General features: G+C 37.5%; 1 protein-coding gene and 1 pseudogene across 3 annotated transcripts in view; both read right to left on the bottom strand.

The window, feature by feature from the left end:
- Positions 1-18,601, bottom strand: part of LOC130038444 (melanoma-associated antigen 10-like) — a 205,757-nt gene that overhangs the window by 109,498 nt on the left and 77,658 nt on the right. The window contains exon 6 of one of the 3 annotated variants that reach the window (XR_008794681.1): positions 17,046-17,635. The exons of the other annotated variants lie outside the window; for them this stretch is intronic. The gene's annotated coding sequence lies outside the window, so the exon portion shown is untranslated. Of the gene's footprint in view, positions 1-17,045; positions 17,636-18,601 lie in introns of those variants that run through there. 3 annotated transcript variants of the gene reach the window in all.
- Positions 9,325-9,503, bottom strand: LOC130038468 (uncharacterized; annotated as a pseudogene).

Below are 18,601 nucleotides of genomic sequence, written 5' to 3'. Positions count from 1 at the left end.
AACACAAAATTTGTAAGTCTACAACTGTACCTCATGGTGTCTCACTAATAAAAATTTTTTAAAAAAACAACAGTATTGAAATCACAGTGCTAAAATAAAAAATTAAAAATCTATAGTAAAAAAATTCAAACACCTTAATGATATTCCATCCGCTGCACATAAATCAGAGTATACATATATGCAATATACTATGCCAAAGGACATCAAATAGTTTTTCCATTATTTGAAATTATAAACAGTACTGCCTTTAATATTTTTATGTACACACATCACTATCACATGGAAATGGTGGCTAACTTTTCCCAATATTTCTATCAATATTTAGGATTTTTTTTATTAGTGAAACACCATGAGGTACAGTTATAGACCTACAAATTTTTGTGCTTGGGTTTCAGTTATACAATGATCAAGTACCCATCCCTCCACCCAGAGAGGCAAAAAAAGTATAGTCGAAGTGACATCTGCACTTGTTTGTTCATTGCAGCACTCTTTACAATAGCCAGAAACTGGAAGAAACCTGAATGCCCAAGAACAGATGGCTGGTTAAAGAAACTCTGGTATATTTAGGATATTTTTATTGAAAATAGAGTCTCTCTGAAAAACATAAGCCTAACATTGGAGGCCAGAAGGGAAATGATCCCCAAACATATGCTTCAAAGAAGCTATAGCAGAGCTTGAACAAGAGGCTTCATTGACTGGTAAGCAGGAATCCCTGGCACAGGAATTAAGATGCCAAGGAGACAAAAATCAAACACTGATTAAGCAGAAGCCAATTTTTTTTCAAAGCACTAAGGCAGCTACTACAAATCACAAAACTCCAAATGATAAACACTGCTTTTCTCTAAAATTGTTTCTCAAACAGATCACTCACTGTTATGTTATCCAGAGTAACAATGGAGGCAGTGTTCATGTGGTTGTCATTGACAATTACCTTGAGCAACTTAGAAGAAGCTAACTGAAAAAAAATAATCTCCTTTAAATTAAAGATAATGAACAGCATGGAAACATACTCCAAGGCTGAACAGAGGAAGAAACTCCAATGAATTAATGCAGAAAACCAAAGAAAATTTTTAAATCCTCAAGGAGATTCCAAAGGAACAGGACACAGTGAATGAAATTCCAAAAGAATGCAAGATAGGAAATAAAAAATAAAAATAAAAGGCAAGCACAAGTTACTTTGTTAAATTGTACTAGAAATATTTTTGAGCATTACAAATGTAACTGACAAAATAAAGAAAATATCACTAAAAAGCATGACTAAAAATAAGACCATAGTAGGAAATAAAATTCAACTTCTGAAAGATCACCACCAAGTTTACTTTTAAAATGTACTTCAGTGGCATGGAGGGAAATATAGAAAAGCTCTTAAAAGCTTTTAAAATGTTGTATGCAGACTAGATACAGGAGAGTCAATGTTTTCCTAGTACTGCTTCAAACAGGCGAAGTGACAGGAGATTAGAAGGGAGCGATAGCACAGCAGATAGGGCGTTTGCCTTGCATGCGGCCGACCCAGGTTTGATTCCCAGCAGCCCATATGGTCCCCTGAGCACTGCCAGGAGTAATTCCTGAGGGCAGAGCCAGGAGTAACCCCTGTGCATTGCCGGGTGTGACCCAAAAAAGGAGGGAAAAAAAGAAAGGAGATTAGAAAATTAAAGGAGTAATGGCTGGAAGCCTGCCTTATGAGCTGGGAGAGAAGGCAGCTGGGATAGAGAAGGGATCACTAAGTCAATGATGGTTGGAGGGATAGCTCAGGCTGGGAGATTTGTGCTGAAAGTAGATAAAGGACCTAACACTATGCCCTCTCACTATCTGTATTGCAAACCATAATACCTATAAGTAGAGAGAAAGAGGGAAACTGTCTGCCATAGAGGCAGGGGGAGGGTGGGACAGGGGATGGGGAGGGCTACTTGGGACATTGGTGGCAGGAAATGTGCACTGGTGGAGGGATGAGTGTTCGAATATTGTATGACTTAAACTCAAACATAAAAGCTTTGTAAGCGTAGCTCACAGTGGTTCAAAATAAAAAAAGAAAAAGAAAAAAGTTGTACATATAAAACAAAAAGAAATTTAAAGGAGTAACAGAAGAACAAAAATAAATTTAAAGGAGTAACAGGAACCCAAAATGAAGACTATTCTCTAGAAGCAAAATAGTTGAAGGTGACACATTTTCTTATGCTAATTGCAAGAATGCCCCAAACTAATTTGCCACCCGTATGCTACTATTTTTAATAGTAATTTGCCACCCGTATGCTAGTATTTTTTAGGGTGTTTGCCTTACAAGCAGCCAACATGGCTGACCCGAGTTCGATTCCTCCGCCCCTCTCGGAGAGCCTGGCAAGCTACCGAGAGTATCTCGCCTGCACGGCAGAGCCTGGCAAGCTCCCTGTGACGTATTCGATATGCCAAACACAGTAACAACAAAGTCTCCAATGGAGATGTTACTGGGCCCGCTCGAGCAAATCGATGAACAACGGGAGGACCATGTTATGACCGTGTTATGCTACTATTTTCCTTGGCAATGTGACTTTTTGGGGTATGTGGGGGAAACTCCCAATGCTCAGGCACCTTAAAGTGCTGGGGATGGCCAATAGGAGAGAGAGAACAGAGGGGAATGCCCTGCCACAGAGGCACGGTGGGATGGGGGGGATGGAGGGTGGGACGGATACTGGGATCCGTGGTGGTAGAAAATGGGCACTGGTGGAGGGATGGGTATTTGATCATCGTATAATTGAAACCCAAGCACAAAAATTTGTAAGTCTACAACTGTACCTCATGGTGTCTCACTAACAAAAAATTTTTTAAAAAGTGCTGGGGATGGAACTCTAGAGAGCAGTATGCAAAGTGTGCTCTCCAACCCTTTGAGTTCTCTCCTAGGCCCTAGAATATGACTTTGAAGCCCCTGACATTGCACAGCGGAATTATTTCCCATGTTTGAATCAGTCTTGGACTCATGACTTACTCTGGATGATATAATGTGGTGGAATTGACATTGTGCTAAATCCAAACTGTCAAAAGAGGCCTTCCATATTTCCATTCTTGCTTAGAAAAATGCTCTGTACTATGTGAACAAGCCCAGAATGAAGACCTAATAGGTGAAAAGTAATATAGAGCAGATACATGGCATTATTGCTGAAACATTTCTGGCACTCTGATTAATGATAATAATAAGTGATGAGTCAGTGATCAAACAGTTACACATTTCTTTTTAAATCGTTCTATATTTAAGGTGCATATTTTTATTATTTGATATATATTGAAATAATCACAGTAAGGCTAATTAACAATTATATCATCTAGAATTATTACCACCTCTTTTTCCATTTACTATATGTCTGTGTGTTGAGAACACTTAAGATGTACTTTATTAGAAAATTCCAAGTATATAATAATGCACAACTAACCAATCATATTTTACTTTATCTTCAGAATTTATTCATCCTGCATAACTTCTACCTTAAATCCTTTGATCAAAATTTCCCTTTTTCTCCATCCCCAAACTTCTAGTCACCAACATTTCACTCTCTAATTCTGAGTTCAACTAATTTTTATGAATTTAGGATTTTAAATTCTTTAATCTTTTTTTTTTAATTTTGGGGCTATAACCACTGTGCTCAGGGGTCACGTCTGTCTCTGTGGCCAGGAATCACTCCTAACAAAGCTCTAGGAACCATATACTGTACTGTGCATCAAACGTAATCAGGTGCCTAAACATCTAAGGCAAACTACTTTTTATTAAAGAACTATGGGAGAGAAGAAAGCTCTCAAAAGAAAAGCAATGAATTATATTTCCTGAGTTGGAATGTGTGGAGCCCCAGAATGAAATGCACTCTGAGTTAAACTGTTTTAAATTTCATGGAGTATTTGTCTTTCTATTTCTAGCTTATGGGCTGGAGCGATAGCACAGTGGGTAGGGCTTCTGCCTTGCAAGCGGCCAACCTGGGTTCAATTCCTCCACCCCTCTCTGAGAGCCCGGCAAGCTACCAAGAGTATCCTGCCCCCATGGCAGAGCCTGGCAAGCTCCTTATGGCGTATTCGATATGCCAAAAACAGTAACAACAAATCTCAGAATGGAGACGTTACTGGTGCCCGCTCAAGCAAATTGATGAACAATGGGAGGACAGTGCTATTTCTAGCTTATACCTCTTCGTATGTTGTTGCAAATGGCATTTTTTCTTTTTAAGAATAAATAACATTTCATTATGATTATACCTGAATACATCTATAATTACGTGTCACGCCTTCCTTTTCCAGTCATTCATCGATGGGCTCTTATATTGCTTCCATATCTAGACTATTATGAATGAAACTGAAATAATTGTGGTAACATAGATAGTCCTCTGAAACCCTGGTTCCATTTCCTTTGGACACAAAACCAGAAGAGGAATTTCTAGATCATATAGGGGTTCTGTTTGTAAAACTTTTTGGTTTGTTTTTGGACCACAACCACAGGACTCTGAGCTTAGGGATCACTCCTGGAGGGCTCTGGGGACCATATGGAGTGGCATGGGTTAAACCAAGGTTAGTCACATGCAAAGGCAAGCACCCTAATCACTGTACTATAGTTCTGACACGATTTATCAGGAATTTTGAATTGTTTTCCCTAGGATTTATATGCCCACCAATACTTGTTGCCTTTTATCTTTTGGATAATAGCCAATAGTTATTCTTACAATGAGAATAGGGTGATAACTCATTGAATATTTATTAATTCTATTGCATAATATTGGTCTACAATACTGTAAATGTTTTAGGCAAGTGGGTTTAATTAACCGTGGCAAAGAGTTATTGAAACATTATTGGCAGGCATGGAATGGCCACCTATACTCTGGTTTTGATTTGCATTTTCCTGATACTTAATGATACATACTATTAAAAGAGTTATTGAAACATTATTGGCAGGAATGGAATGGCCACCTATATTCTGGTTTTGATTTGCATTTCCCTGATACTTAATCATACATACTATTACTTATCTTGTTATTATTAGTTTCGTTTTTGCTACTGACTTGTGTAAGTTCCTTACAGATTTTATAAATTGACCCTTTATTAGATATAGAATTTAAAAATACTTTCTCTTCTTCCATAGATTGACTTTTCATTCCATTGTTTGCTATGAAGGAAGTTTTTTCAGTTTAATCTTATTTTATTTGTCTAATTTGCTTTTGTTGGCATCATAACCAAAATATTGTTTCCCAGAAATATATCAAGAAGATTTTTTCTATTTTTAATGGTTTTTATGGTTCAAATAATACATTTAACTCTTTAAACCATTTTAAACTAATTTTTGTATTCTGTGAGGGGCTCAAACTGATTTTCTGAATGTGAATATGCATTTTCTACAATACCATTTATTAAAGAACATAATTTCCATATTTTGTGTTGTTTTCACCTTCACTAACAGTCAGTTGACTATAAGTCTGGGGTTTTATTTTTGAACTCTCCACTGTAGTCCATGTACAGTATCATACTATTTTGATTATTGTAGTTTTGGCATATTAGTTTTCAAATTTTTATTTTATTTATTTACCATGAAATTAGAAAGTTATTCATGATTGAGTTTCAGGCATGCAATATTTTAACACTGATCTCTTTACCAGTGCCCATTTCTCTCCTCCAATGACCCTCCCCATTTGCCTCCCACCCACAAGTCTGCTCTTTGAGAGGCACTTTTTTAAGTAATTTTTTGCACTGTGGATTACAGTGTTGTCACTGAGAGTGTTCCATGCATAACATTACCACCTTTCAGCACCACCTCCTTCTCCAGGCTGAATGCTTTCCTCCACCAGAGTGGTTGCTCCCTCTCTGTCCTATCCTCCTACTCCCAAGTGGCATGTTTCCTACTGAAGACCAGGTCTCATGTTCTTTGTTCCCATTGCGTGTGGGCATTCATTATTCCACCATTACATTTTCTTATGTTCCAAATATGAGAGGCCATTCTGTGTTGTTCTCTTTCCCTCTGATTAACTTCACTCAGCATGAAGTTAATCCATAAAGCAGCAGATTGCATGATTTTATCTTTTTTATGGCCAAGAAATAGTCCATTGTGTATATGAAAGAACAAAATCATAAGGAACAAAGCCGGAAGTAACACTTCTTAATTTCAAAGTAATATGCCATATTCATTGCTGTTTATCTGTTGTTGTTGTTGTTTTGTTTTTGTTAAAGATTGATTTTAGCATTTAGGAACTGTATTGTTCTCATTTTAATTTTAATTTTTAAATTTCTATAAATAGTGCCAGAATAATTTAATAAAAACTATGTTAAGCCTCTATGCCACACCAGACAGTATAATCATTTGAACACATTATGAATTCCTTAAATCCACTAAAGGGCATTTCCATTTATCTATTTCTTTATTAACTTCCTTCAATGTTATATAATTTCATCATACAAGTCTTTCTCTTCTTATATTAAGGTTATGCCTAACTAGAGGCCAGCAATATAGCTTAGTAGTAGATCATTTTGCTTACATGTAGGAGACCCATGGTTCAATCTCTGGCACTAAAAAATTTTGTTCCTATTTTATTTCTTTGCTGCTATTGTGAATGGGATGTGTCTTAATAACTACTTTTTTAGAACTGTACTAGACACAAAATGACAGAGCTTGTTTTGGTTCTGTAATCTACAAATAATTGAAATATTTATTGGTTTCAATTTATTGTTTTGGGGTCACACCAGGCTGTGGTCTGGACTGACTTCTGTCTCTTGCTAGGGAACCTCTCAAGGCAGTGCTCAGAGGACCCATATGCTGTGCCGGGGAAGAAACCCTAGTTGGCCTTGTGCAAGACAAGTGCCTAAGCCCTTGTACTGTCTTTGGTCTCATTTATTAGTTCTACCTGTATTCTTTTGTTGTTAATTTTTTAAGATTGAAATAGCATTTCTGGTTGGGAGCATTTCTTGTGGTCAGGTGAAGTGTTCTGCCCTCAAAAAGACAGCCCAAAGACGCAAAACAAAGCACCTCCACTCTCCACTTGCCCAGGCTAATCAGAAGGTGGAGAATGTGAAACCACTAAGCCAAGGGGCTAGAGAGAAAAGGAGAGAGATGACACCAAGTCAGCAACGACAAACCTGCACTTTGGTAGTTTGGGCAGTATGTTTCTAGTAATCCATCCATTTATGTGCCTGTTGTCTTTGTTTTTGCTGTTCTGCATTGATTTGGGCTCCAATACTTACTACTCCCTTCATACTAATGTTGGCTTTCATTTGGATTTTTCTGATTCTCAAGCTATGAATCTAGGTTGTGTATGACATTTTACTTTCTAAATGTAGGCACTGATTATTGTAAACTTCCCCTTAGTAGTACTTCCCATAGGTGTATATGATGCATTTTCATTTTCATTTTCATTTGTCTTGAGATACTATTTAAAATTATATTGTAATTCGCTTTTTGATGTAGTGTTTGTTTATTAATGAATGTGCTGTTTAATTTAAGCAAACTGAGAGTTTCCTCATTTTATTGATAATGACATCTAGAGCCATATCGGTGTATTATTATAATAATTCAGCTTTCTTATAAGACATGTTTTTCTGCCCTAACATTATTCTAGATCATTTTTGTGCATATTTGAGAACAATGTGCATTTTTCTGTTGTGAGAAAGTTCTGTATATATGAGTTAAGTTCGTTTTGTCTGTAATGTTGCTCAAGTTATCTGTTTATTAGTTTTATGTCTGGGTTTCCTAGCTATTGTTTTAAATTGGATATTGACCATAGGAAGCTATTATTATCGTCACCAGTTTCTGCCTTCATAGTGGCCAATATTTTATATATTTTGGTTATCTGGGTCCATATATAATTGTTATATCCAACTATTGAATTTATCCTTTTATCATTACATCATTTGCTCGAGCGGGCCCAGTAACGTCTCCTTTGGAGACTTTGTTGTTACTGTGTCTGGCATATCGAATACTCTCGGTAGCTTGCCGGGCTCTCCAAGAGGGGCGGAGGAATCGAACTTGGGTTGGCCATGTTGGCTGCGTGCAAGGCAGACGCCCTACCCGCTGTGCTATCGCTCCAGCGACCCGAGTTCGATTCCTCCGCCCCTCTCGGAGAGCCCGGCAAGCTACCGAGAGTACTCGATATGCCAAACACAGTAACAACAAAGTCTCCAATGGAGACGTTACTGGGCCCGCTCGAGCAAATCGACGATCAACGGGAGGGCCTTTACCTTTACCTTTATCATTACATCATGACCTTTTTCGTCGCCAGAGACAGTTTAAAGTCCATAAATATAATCACCTATACTCTGTTATGGTTTCCATTTGCATGAAATATTTCTCATTCCCTTCATTCTCAGGATTTTGAACTATTTCATTCCATACACTATTGTCAAGAAAATACCTTGTTAACTGCCTAACATTAGATTAAATGTAATTAATCCTTTCATTCTTTAACTTTAAATTGACCAAATTTATGCACTTATTTTTATAGATAATTAAATCTTTATTGCTTTATCTTGTTTTATTCCTCTTAATTGTAATCTTTATTATACATTTTTATTGCACTCTGTATTCTATAGCTATTCTCATCATCATGTAAAGTAAAGTAAAGTAAAGGCCCTCCCGTTGATCATTGATTTGCTCGAGCGGGCCCAGTAACGTCTCTATTGGAGACTTTGTTGTTACTGTGTTTGGCATATCAAATACTCTCGGTAGCTTGCCAGGCTCTCCGAGAGGGGCGGAGGAATCGAACTCGGGTTGGCCATGTTGGCTGCGTGCAAGGCAAACGCCCTACCACTGTGCTAGTTATTGTTTTTGTTACTGTCTCTTTGACCCTTGCACTAAAATTTTAAGCATTTCTTATTATCTTATCTTTATAAGGTAAAGACATGTAAATAATGTCACTATCTGGGGTTGTGGGGGAAAGTAAGGTAAACAGACATGACTTGCATATAAAATTGCAATTGAGGTTTGCAATTGTGGTTTTCTGTGTTTTATATGTTGACACATATGATAGACAAACCAAGGTATAATTTATACAGATGTGCAGAAAATGTTTCCCCAGACTTTCTCATAAAAAATTTGCAAGCTGGAGAGATAGTACAGAGAAAGCATAGGATACTTGCCTTGAGTATGGCCTACCTAGCTTCGATTCCCTGGTTCCCCATGTCCATCAGGAGTGATCCATGAGTGCAGAGCCAGAAGCGCTGAGCACAGCTGGGTGAGGCCCCAAAACAAAAAAATTTACTTCTCTTGAAATTGGCTACATTTTTAGTATTCTTCATTTCTATGTGTAAAGATACAAGTACAACACAAAAGTAATTAATATATATTTATCGAACAGTCCTTAAGTAGAGCCAGCACTAAAACTACCTGCAATAAAAACAAACAAACAATTGTTCCCATAAAAAATAAAACAATGTTGACAATTTTAAAGCAACTGCCTGAAATCTAGTTGATCTACTTCCGCCTTATCACTTTGAAGTCCCCTGAAGAGGGATGAAAAAAATTTTTTTTGCAATTTAATTCACTACACTTGATCTTAGCCAAAAGGCCGAGAAGCAATTTAATTAGATTTTGAGAAATACTGATGAAGATTCTCGGGTTCTGTACATTATACTTTGTGGACTTTTTTTTTGTTCATTCTGTTATATAGTTTTGAGGTATCATAGTTTACAACAGTGTTAAGGTTATTATTATTTTATGTTTGCAGAGTATTACAACAATCTCCCAATCAGTGTTCAAGATTGCTCTGCCATTATTTTATAGTCCTTTCTCCTACCCCCTCGTCTTCTATTAGTTCCCAATTCTATTGATCATGTATCAATGGTGATTGTTTAATCCTTTTTTACTTTATTTTCTGCCTATGAGAAAGATTATCTGGTATTTATCTTTTACTTTATGACTCACTTCACTTAGCATAACACCCTCCAATTCCATCTAAGCTTCAGAAAACTGAAATATCTTTTCTCATAGTTGAATACTTTTCCATTATATATAAATGGCATAATTTAATTTATAGTAATTTAAACAAAATATAATATGATATAGGAATATTGGAGGCTGCTAAATTGAGAGTGAGGAAAACAATGTTCTCATTTGAACACCTACAGTAGTTTCAAAAAACATCATGGCATAATAAAGTCAGTAGAAAACGTTAAGAAATTTAAGCATGAAATTAGAAGTGAAAAATTGAATTTGAAGCCCTCATTAAGCCAGATGAAAAGCAACAGTTCCTTAAAATAAATCACATGAACTTTTGGCTTTTCTTCCCAAAAAGAATTCTTTTTGTATTTCATGAAGTGGAGTAATAGCCCATTTGATAACCTCTTCACCACCACACAATACCATAAGTTTAGTATTTCAAATTTTCACTAAAACCTTCTAGGGTGCCTAGAAAGTAGTTTATTTTATAATAGGCCTTGGATAGGGAAAGAAGGACACTTACAAGTATGTGAGTTGTAACAACAGGAACAGTGTAAAATCATGCTCAACTGGTATGTGACATTTTGAATGTTAAAAAAAATATTTGCTTATAAATGGATGGACATGGAGAGAATCATGCTGAGTGTGAAATGAGTCAGAAAGAGAGAGAGGTATATAAAATAACTGTAATCATTTGTGGGATATAAAAAATAGTGTGAGACTAATATCCAAGGTCATGGGAAAACAGGAGCAAGGAGGACTCGTCCACTTTTGGAAGTTTGATACAAGTGTGTGTGTGTGTGTGTGTGTGTGTTGGGGGGAGGGTGAAGGGCCGTTAGGATAGAGAAGGGACCAGTATGACAATAATAATTAAAATTATTTCTCTGGTCAAGAACTGACTGTTGAAAGTAGGTAAAGGGATATAAACGACAACCTTTCGGTATCTGTTTGCAAACCATATAATGCCCAAAAGGAAAAAGAGGGAGAAGGAGGAAGGGAGAGAGAGATAGAGAAAGAGAAAAGGGAAGGGAAGGGAAGGGAAGGGAAGGGAAGGGAAGGGAAGGGAAGGGAAGGGAAGGGAAGGGAAGGGAAGGGAAGGGAAGGGAAGGGAAGGGAAGGGAAGGGAAGGGGAGAGGAGGGGGGAAGAGAGGAGGAGAAGGGAAAAGAAGGGAGGGGAGGGGAGGGGAGGGGAGGGGAGGGGAGGGGAGGGGAGGGGAGAGGAGAGGAGAGGAGAGGAGAGGAGAGGAGAGGAGAGGAGAGGAGAGGAGAGGAGAGGAGAGGAGAGGAGAGGAGAGGAGAGGAGAGGAGAGGAGAGGAGACGGGGAGGGCAGGAGAGGGGGGAGTGGGAAGGGGAGGGGAGGGAAGGGGAGGAAAGGGAAGGGGAGGAGAGGGGAGGGGAGGGTAGAGAAATGCTTGTCATAGAGTCAGGTGCAGGGGGATAGAGGGATATTGGGGACATTGGTGGTGGGAAATGTACTCTGAAGAAAGGATGGGTGTTGAAATCTATGACTGAAACACAGTCATGGACAACTTTGTAACTGTGTTTCTCACTGTGGTTCAATAACAAATAAATAAGAAAGAAATTATCAATAAGAATTTTCCATAGTGGAGAACTATAAGCTTTGAGATCCAAGAGGTCAAAGGGTTCCCAACAAAAGTAGACTTAACGAGGAAAACTCCAATACACACTATACTCAAAGTGACGAAAGTCCAAAGGTAGAGAGAGGATAGTGAATGCAACAATATCAATAAAAATAACTTATGTACAAAAGAAAATCCATAAGATGTACAACAGACCCATCAAATGAAACTCTGCAAGCCAGATTGTGGCGGGATCTAGCACAAAAACTCAATGAATTGAACACCTCACCATGAATACTCTTTCCAACTAGATTATCACTCAGATTTGAAGGAACAGTACATAGCTTCATTGTACAGGCAATAGTTTAGGAAATTCAAAGCATTGAAACAAGTTTTGCAAGAAGCATTAAAAGAGTTTCTCTAAAGGACAGAATAAACTTTTCCAATATGTGACATAGAGTATTGCACTCACTGATAATACATATTATCGTTCTTTACTAGATCAATGAAGGTATATTTTGATAATCTCTCTGTGTCTGTTTTGAAAACCATAATGCCAAAATGGAGCAAAAATAGAGCTAAGGACAAAAAGTGCCTGCCATAGGGGCAGACTGGGGTGGGGGACAGTGAGGGGGAAATTGGGGACATTGGTAATTGAAAATGTACACTGGTGAAGGGCTGGATGTTGGAACATTGAATGATTGGCACATAACCATGAACAGCTTCGTATCTGTGTATCTTATGGTGATTAAATAAATAAGCAAATAAATAAATAAAGTTATGCTTATGTTTGCTCCTTTAAGTAAACATAAAAGCTTGCTAAGGAATTTTATACGTTTTCCACAATAAATTAGTATGTTTTCTATATTGGTTAAAATCACTTATCAATCAATCATCACAAACTGACTTTCACTGATTTATTGTCTGATAATTCCATTTGCCAATCCTTTAAGTTTTGTTGGAGCAAGCAATATGCAATATGTTTGTTATATTTGCCTGCGAAGGGGACAAAGTGAGGGGTGGGGTGGGAAGGGATCTGGGGACATTTGTGGAGGGAAATCGGCACTGAGGTGGAATTATTGGAACACTGTAAGCAACTCTATTATGACCAAAAAACAAAAAAAAATTTAACTTAAAAAAGTAATTTGGGCTGGAGTGATAGCACAGTGGGTAAGGCGTTTGCCTTGCATGCAGCCAACATGGCCGATCCGAGTTCGATTCCTCCGCCCCTCTCGGAGAGCCCGGCAAGCTACCGAGAGTATCTCGCCCACACGGCAGAGCCCGGCAAGTTCCCCGTGACGTATTCGATATGCCAGACACAGTAACAACAAGTCTCACGATGGAGACATTACTGGGCCCGCTCAAGCAAATCGATGAACAACGGGAGGACCGTGATGGTGAAAAAAGTAATTTGGGGACCGGAGCGATAGTACAGCAGGTAGGGCATTTGCCCTGCATGCGTCCAACCTGAGTTCTAATCCCCAGCATCCCATATGGTCCCCGAAGTAGGAATAATTCCTGAATGTAGAGCCAGGAGTAACCCCTGAGCATCCCTTGTTGTGACCCAAAACAGAAAAAAAAGTACTTAAGCCTATCAAACTAGAACCTTCAACATCTGTCCAACAGCAGTTACTCACAAAGAATGAGACAAATACATACAGACTGCCCAAGCTGTAAGGTCTCCTGGGCAGCCATATGTGAGCATGTGAGTGCACAGGCTTATTGCCACTTATTCAATATCACTCCCACATCTTGATTTCCAGCCCATGAGCCATTGTTTAAGTTGACAGAAACATTAAGAACAGTTAGTAAGCACATCAACATTCATGGAGAGGGGCTGGAGCGATAGCACAGCGGGTAGGGCCTTTGCCTTGCATATGGCCGACCCGGGTTTGATTCCCAGCATCCCATATGGTCCCCTGAGCACCGCCAGGAGTAATTCCTGAGTGTAAATCCAGGAGTAACCCCTATGCATCGCTGGGTGTGACCCAAAAAGCACACACACAAAAAACCATTCATGGAGAGCAGAGAGTGGGTTATTTCACATAGCCAATCAGTAGATACACTAAAGTACAGAGCAAAAATGCAACATCTTCCTATTCTATTTGTATCTATGTTGCCCTCTACATCAAGAAGACCCGAAACTGATTTTTTCTATTCTTTCCTGAGAATATTTTTGCTTGCCCTGCAATCTGTTCTGTTCTTTTCTAGGCACATTTATGCTGCCTGTATATATTTGAAAACCTATGCTGTTTTACCCAAAGGAAATTCCTGACTTTGAGGTTGGGTTTTGTTTAGGGGACAATCTCCCACAATGGTCCCCTAGAACCAAAGAAGTCTAGGAAGGTCAAAGTCCGTGATGCTGCTCAAAGGGACCAAAATGCGAGCCAAAGCAATTCGTATAAAATGCATATATGATTTGCAATCCTGCGATAAATTCTGTATCAACACCATCTGAATCCGGGTTTTAAATCAGATTTTTTTTTACTTCTTTGGCTACACGGAAATTGGCAGCAGATATTACAGGAGCAAATACTCCTTTTTCAAATTTCTGATGAACACAGGACCTTTTTGATGATGAATTTGATACAAAATGGAGGATACAAAATGGGGGAACAAATATTTGGTTCCTTCTGAATAATGATGAGACCTACATATAAAAAAGTACAATGCAGAAGTGAGTTTAGATATTCCAGGACTTCACTCTATGTAGACATTTATATGTTCCCAGGGATTCTAGGTACCCAAGAAAAGCTTTAGGCCTTAAATGTTTCTGCTCACTGAAGATACACATCTGCTCAATGAAAGACAATGACTGCAAAAGAATAATTTATCTGCTACAGCAGATACCTAGAATGTTTGTTGTTGGATAGGACTCTGAAGAAATGTGGGGATAGAGTGAAACACAAGAATAATGAGGGTAAAGGAAGGAGCAAATACTGGTTTATTAAGAAGTTAAGAAACCAGACTTAGGTGCTAGAGCAATAGCACAGCGGGTAGGGCAATGGCCTTGCATGCAGCCAACCCAGGTTCGATTCCCAGCATCCCATATGGTCCCCTGAGCACTGCCAGGAGTAATTCCTGAGTGCATGAGCACTCATGGAAAAAAAACAGACTTATTAGAGTAGGTAGTCCATGGGAGAATAGGAATAGTTATATAGGTAAGGGCATAGAGGACTCGAGTGTTAAGTGTAGAAGTCAGTGTTTAATGAGGAATTGAATAATATGTAGAGAAAACATATTTTAAGTAGATGCTCTGGTATTAATAAACAGACTGTAGTGGGTAGTGAGGAATTGAAAGATTGGAAGGAGGCTCTCAAATCTAGATGATGAGAAACAGAGCAAGAAACTGACACTGGAGGAGAATGGGATGTACTGAACATATTTTGAAGTATATCTCTGGCTTCATTTTTAGTACAAAAGTACTATATTTTAACTTTAAAAGCTGTATCAATTTGAGGTGCTGGAGCAATAGTATAGTGGATAGGACATTTGCCTTGCATGCGGCCAACCCTGGTTCGATTCCCAGGGTTCCATATGGTCCCCTGAGCACCGCCAGGAGTAATTCCTGAGTGCAAAGCCAGGAGTAACCCCTGTGCATCGCTGGGTGTTATCCAAAAAGAAAAAAAATGTGGTATCAATTTGAAAGTATTAAAAAGTTATATATGTGAGACAGGGGGGATGGGGGGATGGGGGTGGGAGGGATATTATCCATGGTGGTGGAAAATGGGCACTGGTGGAGGGATGGGTATCTGATCATTGTATAATTGAAACCAAAGCACAAAAAATTGTAAATCTACAACTTTAAAAAAAAATAAAATACAATAAAGGGAAAAAAACAAAACAAACAAAAAAAAAGTTATATATGTGTATACATATACACACTAGTGAAACTGCAATTAAGATAGAAGTGAATTTTTAACACAATCACAACGGGAAATAGGAGGACATAATTGTTTAAAAACCAAGCAGAAAGAGAGAAAAGAGATAAAAATAATAAAGTTGTATAAATTAAAAAATATATCAGTGGTGTAGAGTGTGGCATAGGTAAATATCTAAACTACAAAACCTACAACACTTATAAGCAGGGAAACCAAACTAGAGTAACCAAACTACAAATGTGCTTGTCAAGAAAGCAGATTGGTGGGGAGGTGGGAACCTACGGACCTTGGTGAAGGGAAGTTAGCACTGATGGTGGAATTGGACTTGGAACAATATATTCCTGAAACTACTAAAAATAACTTCGTAAATCAGTGTGCCTTAATAAAAATGTGTAATAGATGAGACATGTCTTTTACAAAAGTATTTCTGGCCAGTTATATGAATTGTATTTATATCAGTAACATTAATTCTTTACTTCCAAATATGACTTGAATTATGCACTCCATTTTATTTTGTTTCCATGTTGGCACATCTGGTAATGGCAATTTTTTTGACATTGGTTATTGTTGGTAATGGTTATTTTTCTTCTTGTAAAAAATAAATCAGAACAAACATCTATATTTTAATATATGCTATGGTGACAATACCTAAGATGTACAAGTTTAGTAATCTATTAGCCTTAAAGTAGGTTTTATGAGGAGATATTTTAATTCTTATATTCCTCAAATAGTAGTAACGTCACTTTGTGCAAAGTAATATAACTTCTGTAGATCAATTGAGTTCATTTAGAATTTAATTGTGGGAGTGCCCTCTGAAAACAGCAAAACTTTGTATGTATTTTATATTGAGATTTATGTAGTAAAATCTGAATTATGAATCAAAAGGGAGACATTCTGAGATGGAGTAAAAATGTTTCATCTGCCCTTCTCCCCAATTTTCAAACATTAAAATAAGCCCTATCAACGCTAAATTTATTTTAGAAATAATAAGTGTGTATTCTTAAGGGGTTATATTATTCAAATAGTATTGTATCATTGAATCCGTCTTGAGTAATGAATTTATTTGTGTGCCTTGAGAATACGGTGACTGTAATTTTATAACTATAAAATATGCTCTCTCTAAACAGACAATGAAATGTTGTGTTACATTACTATGTTATGCTTATGGTCAAATTATAGCTATGTAATAAAAAACACATTTTTATGTAAAAACATGTTTCATCATAGGCCAGAGACACAGAACTGTGGTTGAGGTATTTACCTTGTATGGCCAACCCCAGTTTGAAACTTCACCCTGCATTTGGTACCCCAGAACCACCAGGAATTATCTCTGGGCACAGTCAGAAATAAGCCATGTGTACAGCTGGGTGTGACCCCAAATGCCCTCTTTCTCTCAAACATTCATCGTGTGCTGTTTTTCAAAGATACATTTAAAATGCAGGAAAGTTAAAAATGCTGAAATGGGTTGAGACCAGATAGATAGTACAGGGGTTAAAGAACCTACATTGCATGTGGCTGACCCCATTTCAAATCCGAGCACTACATTTCGTGCTCTGAGTACCTCTAGGAGTGACCCCTGAGCACAGAGACAGGAACAGTCCCTGGGGACTGTCAGGTGTAGCCCGCCCCCTAAAAAATATAATAATAGGTAAAGACACACCAGACAAATGCTAAGAAAAATCAGGAAGGGATGGAAACAAATTTCAAGGCAAAAACCAATGAATGGTTCAAAGAAGTTATTTTTATATTGTTAATTAATATAAACCAATAAGACAATCACGAAATTGAACGCACTAAGAATTTCAAATATGTAAATCTTAAACAAGGTTAGAAGTCCTGGTTTGTGATGAAATAGTAAAGTGAAAGAATTTACATACATTTATCAACAAATTATTTAGATAAAGCAAATGAAATGGGAAATCTAAATAGTGATTAACATGTTTTATTTAATAGAGATATTTATATTATAAAGTACCCAACCCAAAATAAAATGCATTTGCTTCAAAAGTTTTGTGAAGTGTTTATAAAAATGTATTACATCAGGACACAAGGAAAGTATTCAAAAATGCTTAACTTATACAGATATATTTTTCAGTTCATGAGACATTATAAGAGAAAGAGGAAAAGAAACAAAATCAGAACAAATAAATCCTGACCACTTCGAAATCTTTGATTAGAAAGAAAAATAGTGTTCAGGATATGGCTTAAGTGATAGAGAACATGCCTAGCAAATCCAAGACACTGAGTTCAATCTCCTGTACTGCACGGCCCCCAGCATCACTTCATGTGTCCCCTATAAAAAAAAAGAAAACTAACTATAGATGAAGTGATTTTTAACAAACTTACATAAAACTATGGAGTATAGTTATGGTGGTCATACATGCATGCAGAGAAATTTTTTCATTTTGTATCACACCCGGCAATGCTCAGGAGTCACTCCTGGCTCTACACTCAAGAATTACTCCTGGCAGTGCTCGGGATACCATATGGGATGCTGGGAATCGAACCCAAGTCAGCCACGTGCAAAGCAAACACCCTACCCACTGTACTACATCGCTCCAGCCCCACATGCAGAGAAAATTTTGCAATGTAAATATATTAAATAGAAAACAAGAAAGATTGAAAAAAAATTGAGCATTTACCAAAATAATACAGAAATAAATTAATTAAAATCCAAGAATTTCTAAAAAAGGGAATTAACAAATGCAGTAAGTAATCTTAAAATAACATGCTCTAATAGTGGGCAGAAAATAAACCATACAAACCTATGGAAAGTCCTATTAAGGAAAAAAGGAGTATAAACACATATAAACAAATTAAGACACATGGGAAAATATTACGTCCAACTTCCAATTAACACATTTGAAAATACAAAGTAAATGAAATTTTACAGAAAACTTGACTAAACTGACCCAAATAGAGGTGGCAAACTTAAATAGACTAATCAAGTTCATTTAAATGGGACTTATGTTTCTACCCTTCCTTTCACCAAAAAAGCACCAAGACAAAACGGTTTTATGAGTGAGAGTTATTAACTGTTCAAGGGAACAGTTTATGTCTAATTCACTTTTTCTATAAATAAGAGGAGGGATGTCAATTTCATTATGAGGGTAACACAATTGTGGTTATCAAATGAGGAAAAGGACATCACACAAAGGAAGACAATAAATGAGAATTTCCCAGCAAATGTACCTTGGCACATCTGTGATCTAAGGATGAGTGTTAAGAGTAATTTAATACTGAGGTCCTAACACCTTGAGGGCAGACAAGTAGAGTG

The sequence above is a fragment of the Sorex fumeus genome, unplaced genomic scaffold (genome assembly GCF_029834395.1).
Source record: "Sorex fumeus unplaced genomic scaffold, SorFum_2.1 ptg000075l, whole genome shotgun sequence".
NCBI lineage: Eukaryota > Metazoa > Chordata > Mammalia > Eulipotyphla > Soricidae > Sorex > Sorex fumeus.
This window is presented reverse-complemented; position numbering and strand designations above follow the sequence as displayed.